Source organism: Petromyzon marinus, chromosome 27 (assembly GCF_048934315.1).
Source record: "Petromyzon marinus isolate PM22_M1 ecotype Great Lakes invasive population chromosome 27, UKy_Petmar_22M1.pri1.0, whole genome shotgun sequence".
Taxonomy (NCBI): Eukaryota; Metazoa; Chordata; class Hyperoartia; order Petromyzontiformes; family Petromyzontidae; genus Petromyzon; species Petromyzon marinus.
Window position 1 is genome coordinate 3,596,300 of NC_133693.1, and position 15,272 is coordinate 3,611,571.

General features: G+C 49.1%; 1 pseudogene; it reads left to right on the forward strand.

Annotated features, from left to right (window-relative positions):
• The first annotated feature begins 1,305 nt into the window (after positions 1 to 1,305).
• On the forward strand, positions 1,306 to 2,638 carry LOC116946710 (regulatory-associated protein of mTOR-like; annotated as a pseudogene).
• The last annotated feature ends 12,634 nt before the right edge of the window (positions 2,639 to 15,272 follow it).

Sequence of the window (15,272 nt, forward strand, 5' to 3'; positions counted from 1 at the left end):
GGAGATATTTCTGTATCCACGGAACTGAAGCAAACAATTGCCACGCACTTAGATGAGCTTGCAAAGTCTCTCGACGGATATTTCCCTACAAGAGAGTCATATCCAGCATGGGTGAGACAGCCGTTCACGTTTGCTGTTGAAACAGCAGATGTCAATGATGAATTCCTCGACGAAATCATTGAAATTCAGCAGAGCCAGGTTCAACAGCAACTCTTCAGAACAACAACGCTCTCAACGTTTTGGTGTCGACAAATGAACAAGTATCCAGTTATTGCTAAGAAAGCCCTGGATTTTTTTATACCATTTGTTACAACATATCTTTGTGAGCAATCCTTTTCGAGGATGCTGGACATAAAAACGAAGAAAAGGAACAGACTTTGCTGTGAAAATGACATGAGAGTGGCACTTGCCAAGGTGAAGCCACGCATATCTGAACTGATCTCTCAAAGGCAACAGCAGAAGTCACATTGATTTCCAGGTATGTAATTTGTTGTGAGTTTATGCATTGTGTTGGTTTATTCTTTGAACAAGGTAATGTTCATGCACGGCTCATTTTGTGTACCAGTAAAAAACATATCTATGTCTTGAATTTGAAAAAAATCACATTTTATTTTTCACTAAAGAGGGGTTCGGTGAATGCGCATATGAAACTGGTGGGGTTCGGTACCTCCAACAAGGTTAAGAACCACTGAACTATATATATATAACTCCGGTGGCGAGCTGTTTACTACCTCGCCTGGTATACAGGAGGTCGTGGGTTCGATCCCGACCCTGACGCCTGCTGTATATTTGGAGTTTCCGTGTCTCTCTCTCATCATCAGCGTGGCTAGAAGATGTTAACTACCTCGCCTGGTATACAGGAGGTCGTAGGTTCGATCCCGACCCTAACGCCTGCTGTATATTTGAAGTTTGCGTGTCTCTCCCCGTGGTCGCGTGGATTTTTCTCCAGGTCATCCGGGTTTTCCCTCCACATTTAAAATCAACATCACGCGTTTAGAGTATGTTGGCTGCTATAAATGTCCACGCGATAAGCCACTTATTTGAGCTATCATTTGTGGCCAGGTCACTTCTGAAAAAGATTTACGTCGCTCAGTGGGCCTTACCTGGTAAAATAAAACGAAACTAGTTGATTTTAGTTCAAACGTATTTTTTTTAGTTAATGCCACGCTAATATCTTTGAACGCATGCATGTTGAAGTTCCTCGAATCGCGATTTAATAACCGTTGAGGACATCATTATAATCTAACACTGCCCCCTGCAGTTTTCAGTACCATAACAACGTCTTGGATTCTTGTTAACCGTTAGATGCAAAACGCGTTTGACTCCGCCAAGATTACCGTATGCTCTGGATTATAAGACGCTTCGGAAAGTAAGACGCAAGCCACACCTGTTTCCGGTGTCAATACACAAATCTGATCTCACACACACACACACGCGTGGATAGCAACGCAAACTAAATCACACACTTTACACAGAAGACAAAGCTCCCCCGTGTCACCCACACAGCTCTGTTGGGGCAAGTTCTGTTAGTGTTTAACCCTGCCCATCCCGCATCACGAGCGGCCACGCAGACCTGGCGCATGAAGGACCGGATGAAGGCGGTGAGCGTGTCGCTGGTTCTGTGTCTCAACGTGGGCGTCGATCCCCCGGACGTGGTGAAGACGACGCCGTGCTGCTGCCTCGAGTGCTGGATCGATCCCCCCCCCCCCCACTCGCTGGGCCCGCATCGGAACCAACCTGCAGAAGCAGTACGAGTGCTGGCAGCCACGGGCACGGTACAAGCAGTGCCTCGACCCCACGGTGGAGGAGGTGAAGAAGCTGTGCATGTCTCTGCGGCGCAACGCCAAGGAGGAGCGCGTGCTGTTCCACTACAATGTGCACGGTGTGCCACGGCCCACCGCCAACGGGGAGGTCTGGGTCTTCAACAAGAACTTCACGCAGTACATCCCGCTGTTCATCTACCACCTGCTGACGTGGATGGGCAGCCCCTCCATCTTCGTGTACGACTGTTCCCATGCCAGGATCATCGTCAAGTCCCTCCTGCTGTTCTCTCTGCAGAGGGAGCAGGAGCTCGAGACTGTCGGTCCGCACCGCGACTCGTGCTTTCTCCTCTCTGCGGACTCTTCATCCCAAGGCTCCTGTAATGTGTCGACCATCAGCCCGAGCCACCCGCTGTCGCTGGTGGGGATGCCCCCGACGTCGATGCGTTGCTGCGTCCAGCCGGCCGCCTGCGAGTCGTCGCAACTGCTGCCCATGAACCCCGAGCTGCCCGTCGACCTCTTCACCTCCTGCCTCACCACGCCCGTCAAGATCTCCCTGCGCTGCCAGAGCAGTGGCAAGCTGGTGCCTGGTGTCACCCTGGACCTCATCGAGAAGTCGGAGCCTATCCTCTTGCTTTGTCATATTCTCCAAAGATTTTTCCTCTTGCGTGTAGTCACTTTAAGATGTTTTCTTGTTCGTGTTTTTGTTTTGTTGCGGTTGCACCCGAGCCTAGAGCCGCATGGCTCACAGGGTTATACCTAATAAATGAAAAAAAACTATCGGTGAGCCATCGCTCAACTTCGGTGGCACGCAACGGAATCACCCAGTCTCTTCAACCTGTCCGTTGTTTCTTTTGTCGTATGGAAACAGGAAGTGATTACAGGGGCGACTCTACCACGACATCTTCCCTGGTACGGAGTTCGCCGACAAAGCTGCAATGCGGATCGCCCTGAAATAATTTAAACTATTTTTTTTGCTAAACTATTTTTTTGCTCAAAAAAATGCGGCTAAATTATTCAGTATAGCTCTTTTTCAGAAGCTGCCTGTCCACAAATAATAGTCCAATTAAGTGGCTTATCACGTGGAAATTAATAGCGGCCGAATACTCTAAGCGCATGTTTCTAAACGTGGAGGGAAAACCCCGGAGGACCTGGAGGAAAATTCACGCGACCACGGGGAGAGAGACAGAGAGAGAGACAAGTAAACTACAAATATACAGCAGAAGGCGTCACAGTCGAGATCAAACCCACGACCTCCTGTATATAAGGCTTGGTAGTTAACATCTCCTAGCCACAGTGATAATGGTGAGAGACACGCAAACTCCAAATATACAGCAGCAGGCGTCAGAGTCGAGAGCAAACCCACAACCTCCTGTATACCAGGCGAGGTAGTTTACATCTCCTAGCCACTGATGATGGTGAGAGACACGCAAACTCCAAATATACAGCAGCAGGCGTCAGAGTCGAGATCAAACCCACGACCTCCTGTATACCAGGCGAGGTAGTTAACATGTCCTAGCCACAGTGATGATGGTGAGAGAGAGAGACACGCAAACTCCAAATATACAGCAGCAGGCGTCAGAGTCGAGATCAAACCCACGACCTCCTGCATACCAGATGAGGTAGTTAACATCTCCTAGCCACGGTGATGATGGTGAGAGAGAGACACGCAAACTCCAAATATACAGCAGGCGTCAGTGTCGAGATCAAACCCACGACCTCCTGTATACCAGGCGAGGTAGTTAACATCTCCTAGCCACCGTGATGATGGTAAGAGAGAGAGACACACAAACTCCAAATATACAGCAGGTGTCAGTGTCGGGATCAAACCCACGACCTCCTGTATACTAGGCGAGGTATATAACATCTCCTAGCCACCGTGATGATGGTGAGAGAGAGACACACACAAACTCCAAATATACAGCAGGCGTCAGGATCGGGTCGAATCCATGGCCTCCTGTATACCAGGCGAGGTAGTTAACATCTCATAGCCACAGTGATGATGGTGTAGTGTTTATAAAGACGAGTAAACTTCTTAGGAGGCACACTCTGTTTATTGTTATTCTTTCCTCATACAATCCTTAACACACACAGAGGGGTGTTAATAGCACTATGTAACAAATATTTTTGGAGTCTTTCGGTAAAGTCACGTAGATAGGTTCAAAGTAAGTAAATGAACCTATCTACGTGACTTTACTGAAATACCCAAAGAATATGAATTCCTGCAGTCATGAAAGCTTTAAGTTAAGATTTAACTATTCAACAAATATATTATTTTTTTTGTTCCTGGGTAGTGTTATGTTCTAATTTATTATGCTTCGAAGGTATAGAAGATGGCTATTATTCCCCACACACTTTGCTTTTGTGACAAGGACAGTGATATTTTGAAATGTACCTATTGTCAATTAGAAAATGTGGTGTGCATTTGTGTCATTCCTTCACGTAAAGTCCTGGTCACAAAAACAAAGTTTGTGGGGATTAACAGCCATTTGCTATACTTTTGAGGCATAAGCAGTTCGAAGATAACACTTACTACACAGGAACAAAAATCGTGTTACATATAATCGGAGGTGCGGGCTTTTTCAATGCAACCACGATGCAATGTGGATTGTTGTTGTTGTTTCTGCTTTCAGCCTGTACATTCCCATTGCAGGTTCAAGGCCTCGCACATTTTTATTCCATTACTGTATTCGTCTTTACATGTTTTTTGGGAGCTTATGGGTCTTTTCTCCCACTGTGATCTTATCCGGATTAGGAGACTGGACTTTTTTTATTATTACGACGAAAATTTTTCACCCGGATAATCCATGGCGATGGAGCACTCCACTCACGAGGGTAGTCAAGGATGTCGACTGACGCACACATGGCAAACATGCAGAGACCATGGATATAAATATTCCTTTTCAGTCGTGAAAATGCTCCAGCCACCGGTGTGTAGTGAGCTTCAATTGTCAGAATTTCATTAATACACCGGAACGTATGAATGTATCAATAATATATTTGTAAAATGTGACAATCTTGTCGGGTAGTGGAGGGTAAACCACAATAATTTTGCTGTGAAACTACCACCACGTAACCCAATCCAAAAACTACCACCACGTGACCCAATCCAAATACTACCACCACGTGACCCACCCCAAAAACTACCACTACGTGACCCAATCCAAAAACTACCACCACGTGACCCAACTCAAAAACTACCACCACGTGACCCAACTAAAAAACTACCACCACGTGACCCAACCCAAAAACTACCACCACGTGACCCAACAAAAAAACTACCACCACGTGACCCAACCCAAAAACTACCACCACGTGACCCAACATAAAAACTACCACCACGTGACCCAACCCAAAAACTACCACCACATGACCCAACCCAAAAACTACCACCACGTGGCCCAATCCAAAAACTACCACCACGTGGCCCAACATACAAATTACCACCACGTGACCCAACCAAAAAACTACCACCACGTGACCCAATCCAAAAACTACCACCACGTGACCCAATCCAAAAACTACCACCACGTGACCCAACCCAAAAACTACCACCACGTGACCCAACCCAAAAACTACCACCACGTGACTCAACTCAAAAACTACCACCACGTGACCTAACCCAAAAACTACCACCACGTGACCCAACCGAAAAACTACCACCACGTGACCCAACACAAAAAACTACCACCACGTGACCCAATCCAAAAACTACCACCACGTGACCCAATCCAAAAACTACCACCACGTGACCCAATCCAAAAACTACCACCACGTGACCCAACCCAAAAATTACCACCACGTGACCCAACTCAAAAACTACCACCATGTGACCCAACTCAAAAACTACCACCACGTGGCCCAACCCAAAAACTACCACCACGTGACCCAATCCAAAAACTACCACCACGTGACCCAATCCAAAAACTACCACCACGTGGCCCAATCCAAAAACTACCACCACGTGGTCCAACCCAAAAACTACAACCACGTGGCCCAATCCAAAAACTACCACCACGTGACCCAACCCAAAAACTACCACCACGTGACCCAACCCAAAAACTACCACCACGTGACCCAGTCCAAAAACTACCACCACGTGACCAAACCCAAAAAATACCACCACGTGGCCCAACCCAAAAACTACCACCACATGGCCCAACCCAAAAACTACCACCACATGGCCCAACCCAAAAACTACCGCCACATGGCCCAACCCGAAAACTACCACCACGTGACCCAACCCGAAAACTACCACCACGTGACCCAACCCAAAAACTACAACCACGTGGCCCAATCCAAAAACTACCACCACGTGGCCCAATCCAAAAACTACCACCACGTGGCCCAATCCAAAAACTACCACCACGTGGCCCAACCCAAAAAATACCACCACGTGGCCCAACCCAAAAACTACCACCACGTGACCCAACCCAAAAACGACCACCACGTGACCCAACCCAAAAACTACCACCACGTGACCCAACCAAAAAACTACCACAACGTGACCCAACCAAAAAACTACCACCACGTGACCCAACCCAAAAACTACCACCACGTGATCCAACCCAAAAACTACCACCACGTGACCCAACCCAAAAACTACCACCACGTGACCCAACCCAAAAACCACCACCAAGTGACCCAACCCAAAAACCACCACGTGACCCAACCCAAAAACTACCACCACGTGGCCCAACCCAAAAACTACCACCACATGACCCAACCCAAAAACTACCACCACGTGACCCAACCCAAAAACTACCACCACGTGACCCAACCCAAAAACTACCACCACGTGACCCAACTCAAAAACTACCACCACGTGACCCATCCAAAAACTACCACCACGTGACCCAACCCAAAAACTACCACCACGTGGCCCAACCCAAAAACGACCACCACAGCTCTGCACCTCTAAGTTTTCGAATTAAGTATTGGAGCCGATTTGCGAGACATGTGCGCGTTTCAAATTATCTTGGTTGTTCTTGTTATTCATGACTCCACATGCACTGCCCATTAGAATTCATGTGGGAACGTTTAGCAGTACGTACTTCTGACGATAACAACAACAAAAACCCCGCGGATGCAAACCAAACCGACAACTACACCATTGGGGCCACATGCGAGTCGATGTGAGCAAATTTAACGATGCGGGGAGGAGAGTTACAATGGGTCCAATATTGAGAACCCATATGGGGAAGCTTCGGGAAGGATAATACTTTCGTTGGAGAGCACCGCAAAACGGCTTGGGCCAAACTTTTGTTTGGCAGCTGCCTCGGTGCTTGCTCGGTAATTCCACACAGAATTCACTCAAACGTTTTAAGCTAAACACAAACAAAAATAGTGAAAATTGTTTTTTTAAGGCTGCGCTACTCACAATATTCACCGCCGCTCGAGCCGAACCCAGGTTCACGCACGTAGCTTAGGAGCGGGTTTAGTTTTAGCGCGTCGGTCCAGACACACTCACTGCAAGACCTTGAGCTGCAAACCCTTTGTTGTACTGCTATAACGAGGGACACAATGGGCACTCGGGGAGATGTCAGACACGAACCCAATGCGCTTTGATCCTTATCACAGACACACACCATGGGCTCAGACAAATTCAACAAGACGGCCGGTCTGCTATGTCATAATGCGTCATGGCAAAACCACAAGTGTTAGCGAGCGCGTTTGTAGCGAATGAAAAAAAGAGCTTCATAGCTCATCGTATTCCTCCAATATGAATCAAAATTATGATTCTGAGAACAAGTATTTTGGAATTTTAAGTGGCGTGCATTTGTCAAATTAGACATATAACAATACCCGCTCCATGATCAGGGGTATTCGTAAAACAACAACACCTGCATGGAATATGGCGCAGACCCTGGCTCCAAATAAACACGGGAGATGTGGGGTGGTGTGGGAGATGGGGGGAGGGGACAAACAGCAATCGCTGTCAAATCAGTATCGCTTGAGAGAATTCGCAAAGCTCATCAGCCACTGTGCCGCGAGGATAAATGTGGCCGTGGCTGGGCTGCGTTTCGCTAATGCAATAACGCGCCGTTTGCCGAGCGATATTGCATTGCAGCCTCCAGGGGTAGAGGAGACAAGACAAGATCCCCCGTATAAGCTGAACATATTTTTGGGTCAAGTACTGTTAGCGGGATTGGTGGCTATCAACACGTCCGGCCACCTTTGTCTCCCTAGTTGCGATGTTTACACACCGCACCAGGTACTCATTTGAGGCTGAGTCGACCTTGAGAAGGCCCGGGACAGGTTCAGATAATCGTCACTGGTGTTGTTCGTGAGCGGAAATCGAACTCGGTTCGCCGGGTTCATAGCGCAGCGGGATAACCGCTACACTACCGCTCCCCCACGTTACGCACACACACACACAGAGGGCGGACGACACGCGGACAGAAGGAGTGGGGCAATAGTCCATGCCGTGGCTGGCCCGGGCTTTCGATGCTGCACGACGGGGAGAGGGTTTGTGACTTCGTTGAACTGGCGGAGAGCGACAGCGTGGGGCCACTTCATTAGCGTTCGTCACTTAACATCCCAATTCTCCCCCCCCACCCCTCTCAGCGAGGCGTTTATGAAATTCATTTAGCTAAGAGAGCCTCGGTTTAATAATAAGGTTCTTCCCCTTGTTTCTGGCAACAAAACTGAAACCACCACAGCAACGCAAAGACACACAGCCAACGCAATGCACCCAACACAAGGCACCAATCCCTCGCACCTCCCATTAGCACGGTTGGCTACGTACGGTGCGAAAAAAGTTCAACATATATTTACGTACGTAAAAAAAAAAACACAACACATTCTCAAACCACTAATTAGTAGGCTAAGTATTGTTTAATTCGTAACATTAATGAACGCATTGCTTGCTACATAAATGAAGAGCATAATACGATGGCCTCGATATATCACGATAAATTACGAGATCGGGACGATACGATTATCGTGGCCCTCATATCGTCCCACGTATCGTCGTTATCGCCGTTATCGCGGGCCCGATCACGGTAACGGCTCGAGCGCCGTCGGCTCTGCTGCTACTGCCCGTGGTGCCACTGGACCGGCAAATATGCGGCAGTGCCCTTCTTCAACCCCAGCCGCGCTTCGCTCGCATGTTGAGTCCACAGCAGACAGCCGCATGCGCTGGCGTCACCGTATTAAATGAGCCAAATTTATATACCGTAATTTGGTGAAGACGGCCGCTTGTGTCGCGACCGTAACGTCGTGTTTTCTTTTATTATTATTTCTACCTACGTGACTTTACCGAAAGAACCAGAGAGTATGGATTCCTGCAGTCACGAAAGCTTCCAGGTGAAGACGGCCGCTTGTGTCGCGACCGAAACGTCGTGTTTTCTTTTATTATTTGATCTATTTTCGTGACTTTACCGAAAGAACCAGAGAGTATTTATATACCGCGTTAAAAAATAAATCCCTGTAAAAAATACTGACTTGGGTAAAAAGCACGTGCATAGCGAACGTACTCAACAATAATAAAATGATTGTGATTATTATCATGATTATATTATACGACGATAATAATAATCATCAGAGCTAGCATTGTCTGAACGAGATTCCAGAATGCACTGCCATGGTCCTGTGGATCGTCATCGGAAGGGCCGGGCTGTCGGGATTGGATTGCCGTCGTGGTCTTTGCTATCGGCTCGCGGGCCCCGGACATTTGGGCGTGGGCCGTGGGGGCGTTGCGGACTGAGCGCTGCGAGGGTCAGATGCTGAACAGCGGAAGAGAGATGAGAACGTGCGGAGGGGATTCCTGGGGGTTGGGGTTTAGGGGTCGGGTAGGGCTGGACACAGTGAGTTGGAGTGGAACTACTAATCCTACAACCCCACGTTTAGAAACACGCAATCTGAGATTATTTAGAATATTTTGGTGATATAAATGTCCAAACGATGGGGCACTTTGTTGAGCTACCATTCGTGGTAGCCTGGTCGCTTCTGAAAAATAAGTTAATACCTCAGTGGGCTTCGCCTGGTAGGATGGGGGATGGTCTAGTTGTATTTGTATGCGTTTTAGTGATTTGTTGACCTTTCTTGGAGTTTGAACAACTGTCGTGTTTTTTGTATTGTTTGTTGTAACGTTCTTATCCGCCCCTACTGGACATTTGTGAAAAAGAGCATTATAGCTCACCGGATTCCTCCAGTATAAAAAAAATATTCTGATTCTGATAGGTGTCTGCTTGCTTATGGTCAGATTATCGGCTGGTTGACTAGTTGACGTAAGGTTAGGTTCAGTGCTCGTACCAGTGGCTGGTGAGTTATCTAGTCATGGTCACGGGTAGTGTTAGTACGCGTGGCTAGTTGGCTAGGGTTAGCTTCAGTGAGAGAGCTAGTTGACTTCACGAGTGGCTGACTGGCGAGTTGGTTATGGTTAGCTTCAGGGGTCAGCGAGATGGCTTGAACAATGGACAAGTGGTTCGTCAGCTCAGGTTCTCGTTTGGGCCCGTCGCTTCTCGACCTCCATTCTCCGTCGCTTTATTTGCCCATTTCATTATTATTATTATTCCTCCGGGGGGCCGTTTATCGTTTCTGAAATCCAGAGCACCCCGACCCCCCAACCACCACTTGCCCAGGCTTTTAAGCGACTCCGGCATCATCTCTGAGCGTGCTGAGAGCAACTCAGCGCTCTATAATTTCAGTCCATTAAAGGTCAACCGCACGACGATATGGCAGTAACAGCAACGCACAACAACAACACCTTTGATTTAAAGGTTTCGTGACTGCAGTAATTCATATTCTTAGCTCTTTCGGTAAAGGCACGTTGAAGGGAAACAATAAAATAATAAAATATTATTGTTTCCCTTCAACGTGACTTTACCGAAAGAGCTAAGAATATGAACAACAACAACAACAAAACGCTTGCCGGACGGGATAAATGTCAAGGTCACAAGAAGCCCGGCGTAAGAGAGCTGCAAAAGTTCGAGCCCCACGGCTGAAGCGACGCGCGGCGGGGTCGTTGGTCGCGTGGAACGGCGGTCGCGGACAACCCACGGCCACTCGCGGGGGTCGTGAATCAAAGCGCGCGGTGAAGGGTGCCGCCACGGGACAGACGATGGGATTTGGTGGCCATCAACACCGCGCCCGGCCACCTTTGTCTCGCTAGCGGCGACGTTTTTACACACAGGCACCAGGCACTCATTTGAGGCTGAGTCGACCTCGGCAAGCCTCAGGACCGGTTCAGATAATCGCCGCTGGTCGTGAATCAAAGCGCGCGGTCAAGGCGCCCGCCCGTCCGCACGCTCGCCGCGCTCTCTGCACTCGTGCAGAGCAACGGCGCTGTTGTGGTGCTCAATGAAAACGGTTCGTCAGTAATAGCACCGTGACCTTAAAAGGACAAATTATATATGAACTCTCTTTTTTTTGCCCAAGGACGGGTGTATATTGCAGTAAATCTGAAATGTTCAATAGAGAAATTGTTCAGCTCATGATTATAAATTTGCGTAAGGTTGCCTATGTCGGGCACCCGCTAATGGTTATTGGGAAGGGGTGCGGCATGTGGAGTGACGTCATCCGCTCATGATTATTAATGATGTGTAAATTTCCACGCGGGCATGAATATTAATGAAGGCGGGGGCGGCTTTTTGCAGTGACGCCACGCACGGATGTCGCACTGTGCTGTGTAGATTGATTTTTTACCGTCACTTTCTGTTAAAAAAAACGTAATATTTGAATGGACTTTGCATAATAAGTGACGTCACGCGCGGGACGGACAGACATTTCTGGGTGATTATAGTAGGCATATATATCTTTATAAGACGACGACCTTAGCAATGGTCCTTCTTCAGAGCGCATGCATCATGTATGTAGCACGTACATCATGTACATACATCATGCATGTAGCACGTACATCATGCACATACATCATGCATGCGCTCTGAGCAATGACCTTTGAAGGCAGTGCTGTTGACGAGTGTTGAGTGTTGTTGTGAATTGTGCACCACAGACAGCGCAGCAGCAGCAGTAGCATCACCACCATATGATTCGTTTAAGGTTAGCTTGCAGCCTGCACGTCCTTTGCACGTGGCCGTCCTTCACTCCTTCCCTCCCTCCAGCCAGCCAGCAAAACTTATTCTCATGATCCTGCAGTACGATGCTGCGTTGGCAGTGGCGCTGAAGCAGGTTACGTGCTGCAGTTGGTAATGTAGTGACGACTCGACACACTCCTCTGGAGATGGCACTTTATTGAAGACACGTTCACTTGACATCAGGCGGAGACCCCGACTGCAACAGCCCCGAGTCTCCCGCGCATCAACCTTTTATATACCAACACGAGGCCACGCCCCCCCCCCCTTCTCGATCATTCTCGCTGACTCTGGACGCTTGCTCCACCGGCAGACTCCACCGTTCTCTTCCGTCACCTGACCACGCTCCCTTCTTCTCGATCATTCCCGTAGCCACCGGTTCCTTCTCACTCACAGCTGACACCCCTGGCATTACCTCCCGTGGCCACGAGTGCACTCGTACCGTAGGCTGACTTCCCTGTCACTACCTCCCGTGGCCACTAGTCCCGTCACATCGCATGCAGGCTCGATTGTCATTCCAGTCACACTTGCGCCTCGCAACAAGGAGGATCATTGGTTCAAATCCCGACTGGGGCATCGTTGTATGTTCTCCCCCTCTCGTCTGCGTGGATTTCCTCCGGGCTTTCCGGTTTCTGCCCGTAGTTAATAACGACAAAAAGCCACGTGCACATGCGAGTAACTGAGATTAGCAAACGCACCCCAACGCTCAACAATGACACCTCCTGCAGTTGACTCGAATTTCCCCAGCACGGTCACAGCCCCGATCGAGCCCACCGAAGCTTAGCCATCAAACATCATCGGCGTTGATCTCTCCACTGCTGGTTGATGGCCTCCCCGAATCCGTCGCCGACTCTTGCGGTCTCGCGATGAAATCAACACTTCCACCGAGCTAATGTCATCGCTCCGTCTCCGCGAAGGATGTTACTTTGAAAGGAGGTTTTAGTTTTTGTTTTCCTCCCAAAGCCCTATTCTTCGGCTGTCACTCCGTCACCAATCTCGTCTATAGCCACGATTGGGTTCTGCCTAAAGCCCTCACGGAGTGGTTCTTCTTCACACTCGATACGATCGCATTTGCGAATGTTCCCTCGTGGGATGAATCAGTGTTCCACGTGCACACGCGATGTACAAGACGCCGCTAACCCCGCATAGCATTCAAGAGACGGTTGGGGGCAAGTGCTGTTAGTGAGCATCAACTGGACATCTGTGCAAAAGAGCTTTATAGCTCATCGGATTCTTAAATTACAAATACATATTTTGATTCTCGTTTAGACTGGCACGGCGCATGGGGGGGGGGCATCGCCAGGCTCCCGGCCGCCTTTGTCTCCCCAGTGCTGCTGTATTACACACCGCAGCAGGTACTCACTTAAGGCTGAGTCGACCTAGGGGAGACCCAGGACCTGTTCAGATAACGGTCACAGATTGTTACCGGTTGTGAGCGGGAATCAAACTCTGTCGGCAGGGAATCGCAGCGCAGTGCGCTAACCACTGTGCCACCGCTCGGCTCCCACTCAATATTTCACACACATACACACACCCGATATCTTTGACATATAACACACATAGCTCTTGCACAACCTTCTGCTGTTGCCACGGCAACGGAAGGAATTACGGCAGTAAAGTGTGACAATTAAGGCGCATTTTCGCGGTCCTCGTCAAATCCGCGTCGTTGCCTCGCTCGCTCATCGCTTCGACGAAAACGTGACATTAGCATACCATTTGCACACATCTAAAAAAAAAACATAGATTTTTTAAAAAACTCGTGATCCTATGCTCGCTGCATCGTGTATTGCAAGAACTACCGCGTTGTGCGGATTATAGGACGCACTGCCCCACTCCCCCTTACCTGTAACCACCACCCTGTGTATGAAAGCAACACGGGGGGGGTGAGTATTACAATCCGGAGTGTGTGTGTCTGTGTGTGAGACGGCCTTCGTAGGTGCTCGCTAACAGCACTTGCCCCTACAGTCTGTCAAGGCTAGACGGGGGAATCTTTGTCTTTTTGCGTGTGTGTGTGAGATGTGTATAGATTCATTGACGGCGAGCACCAGTGTTGGGTGCGTCTTAATTTGTAGAGCGTCCTCAACATCCATCTATTGCTGTTATTGTTTTTATTAGATGGCGTTGACAAGAAAGGTGAGAATATTACGATCAAGAATTGACGCGGTTTGGCAAAGTCCCTTCAATGCCCACCCGCCCGCTCCCCCCAGCCTACCCAGCAGTATAAATGGGCACATCACGGTCAGTCTATGATCGGCAGGTCGCGTGCGGTGGGTAAAGTGTGGGTACACCCCACCTCTCCCAACACGCCCGGCCAGCGTGGAAGAGAACAACAACAACAACAACAACCCCCGAGCGTCCCTCGAGCCTCTAACAGGAGGCCCCTTCCGATAGCAGAGGCGTGAGCGAGCAATTGCAGGGCTGCGCCTTGCTGATGGGCAGAGGCAAAGCACCCCTACCGCCCGCCCTCTTATCCCATGTTTGATGAGTGGAGGTGAACGCGAATTGAATGCGGTCCCCTTGTTTCATTATCCACGCAGCCGCGGTGACACGAGGCGGACCTTGGCGCCTCGAAACGTCCTCCCCCCTCGTGCCTATATTAATTGATCCCACGTCCACCCCTCACGGGGGGTGGGGGGGGGGATAGCGGGCGGTGGAGGCGTCCTGAGTTGATTACAGACACAACAGCAAAGGCGTACGCTGGGGATGAACGCAAGGGCGCCACTGGCGGTAGGAACGTGGCAGGTAGACGGGAGGGGGGGATACGATGCTAATGAATAATGAAGGTAGGTAGGTAGGATGCGTGATATTGAGGGATGGAGGTAGACGGAGTATAGGAGGGGGTGGGGAGGCAGGGAGAGATGAAGGCGAGGAAGGGAATACTCGAGTGAAGAAGGCAGCGTGTGTGGGAAGTAGCGAGGGAAGCAGGGAGATAGGGTGATGGGGAATAATGACGGGAGGGTGGATGGGCCATCGTGATGTAGGGAGACGGGCAGAATGGGAGCGAAGGTGATGTGAGAGGCAGGGAGGGAGGAGAGAGGGAGATAAGAAGGGAAGCAGACAAAGGCAGGGAGGGGTGGGTGGAGAGGAGGGAAGGAGGGAGAGCGAAGGGGTTCCAGGTCGAGAGAGGGCAGGGCGAGGGCGCATTTGCAAGGGTGGCCTCCTGGGTCACCATAATCGCGAAACTAGAAATAAATAAAGTAACACATGAAATCACAGCAACGAAGCGAGTGGGAATCGGAGATAAAAACAACTGCTGTGTCGCATAAGAAATCGAAACAAATTGTACAAACGTGAATCATTGTTAAATAATAAATTCCATGCAGTTTCTGTAGGCTCGTTCAGCTGATTTATTTTTAGATTGATCCATAATACAATTGCTAAATGACTCAACGCATTCGTCAATAACACTGTGGTATAACACATTGATACATTTTTTATATATATTTTATATAAAATAGATCACGTTTCGGGCAATAGC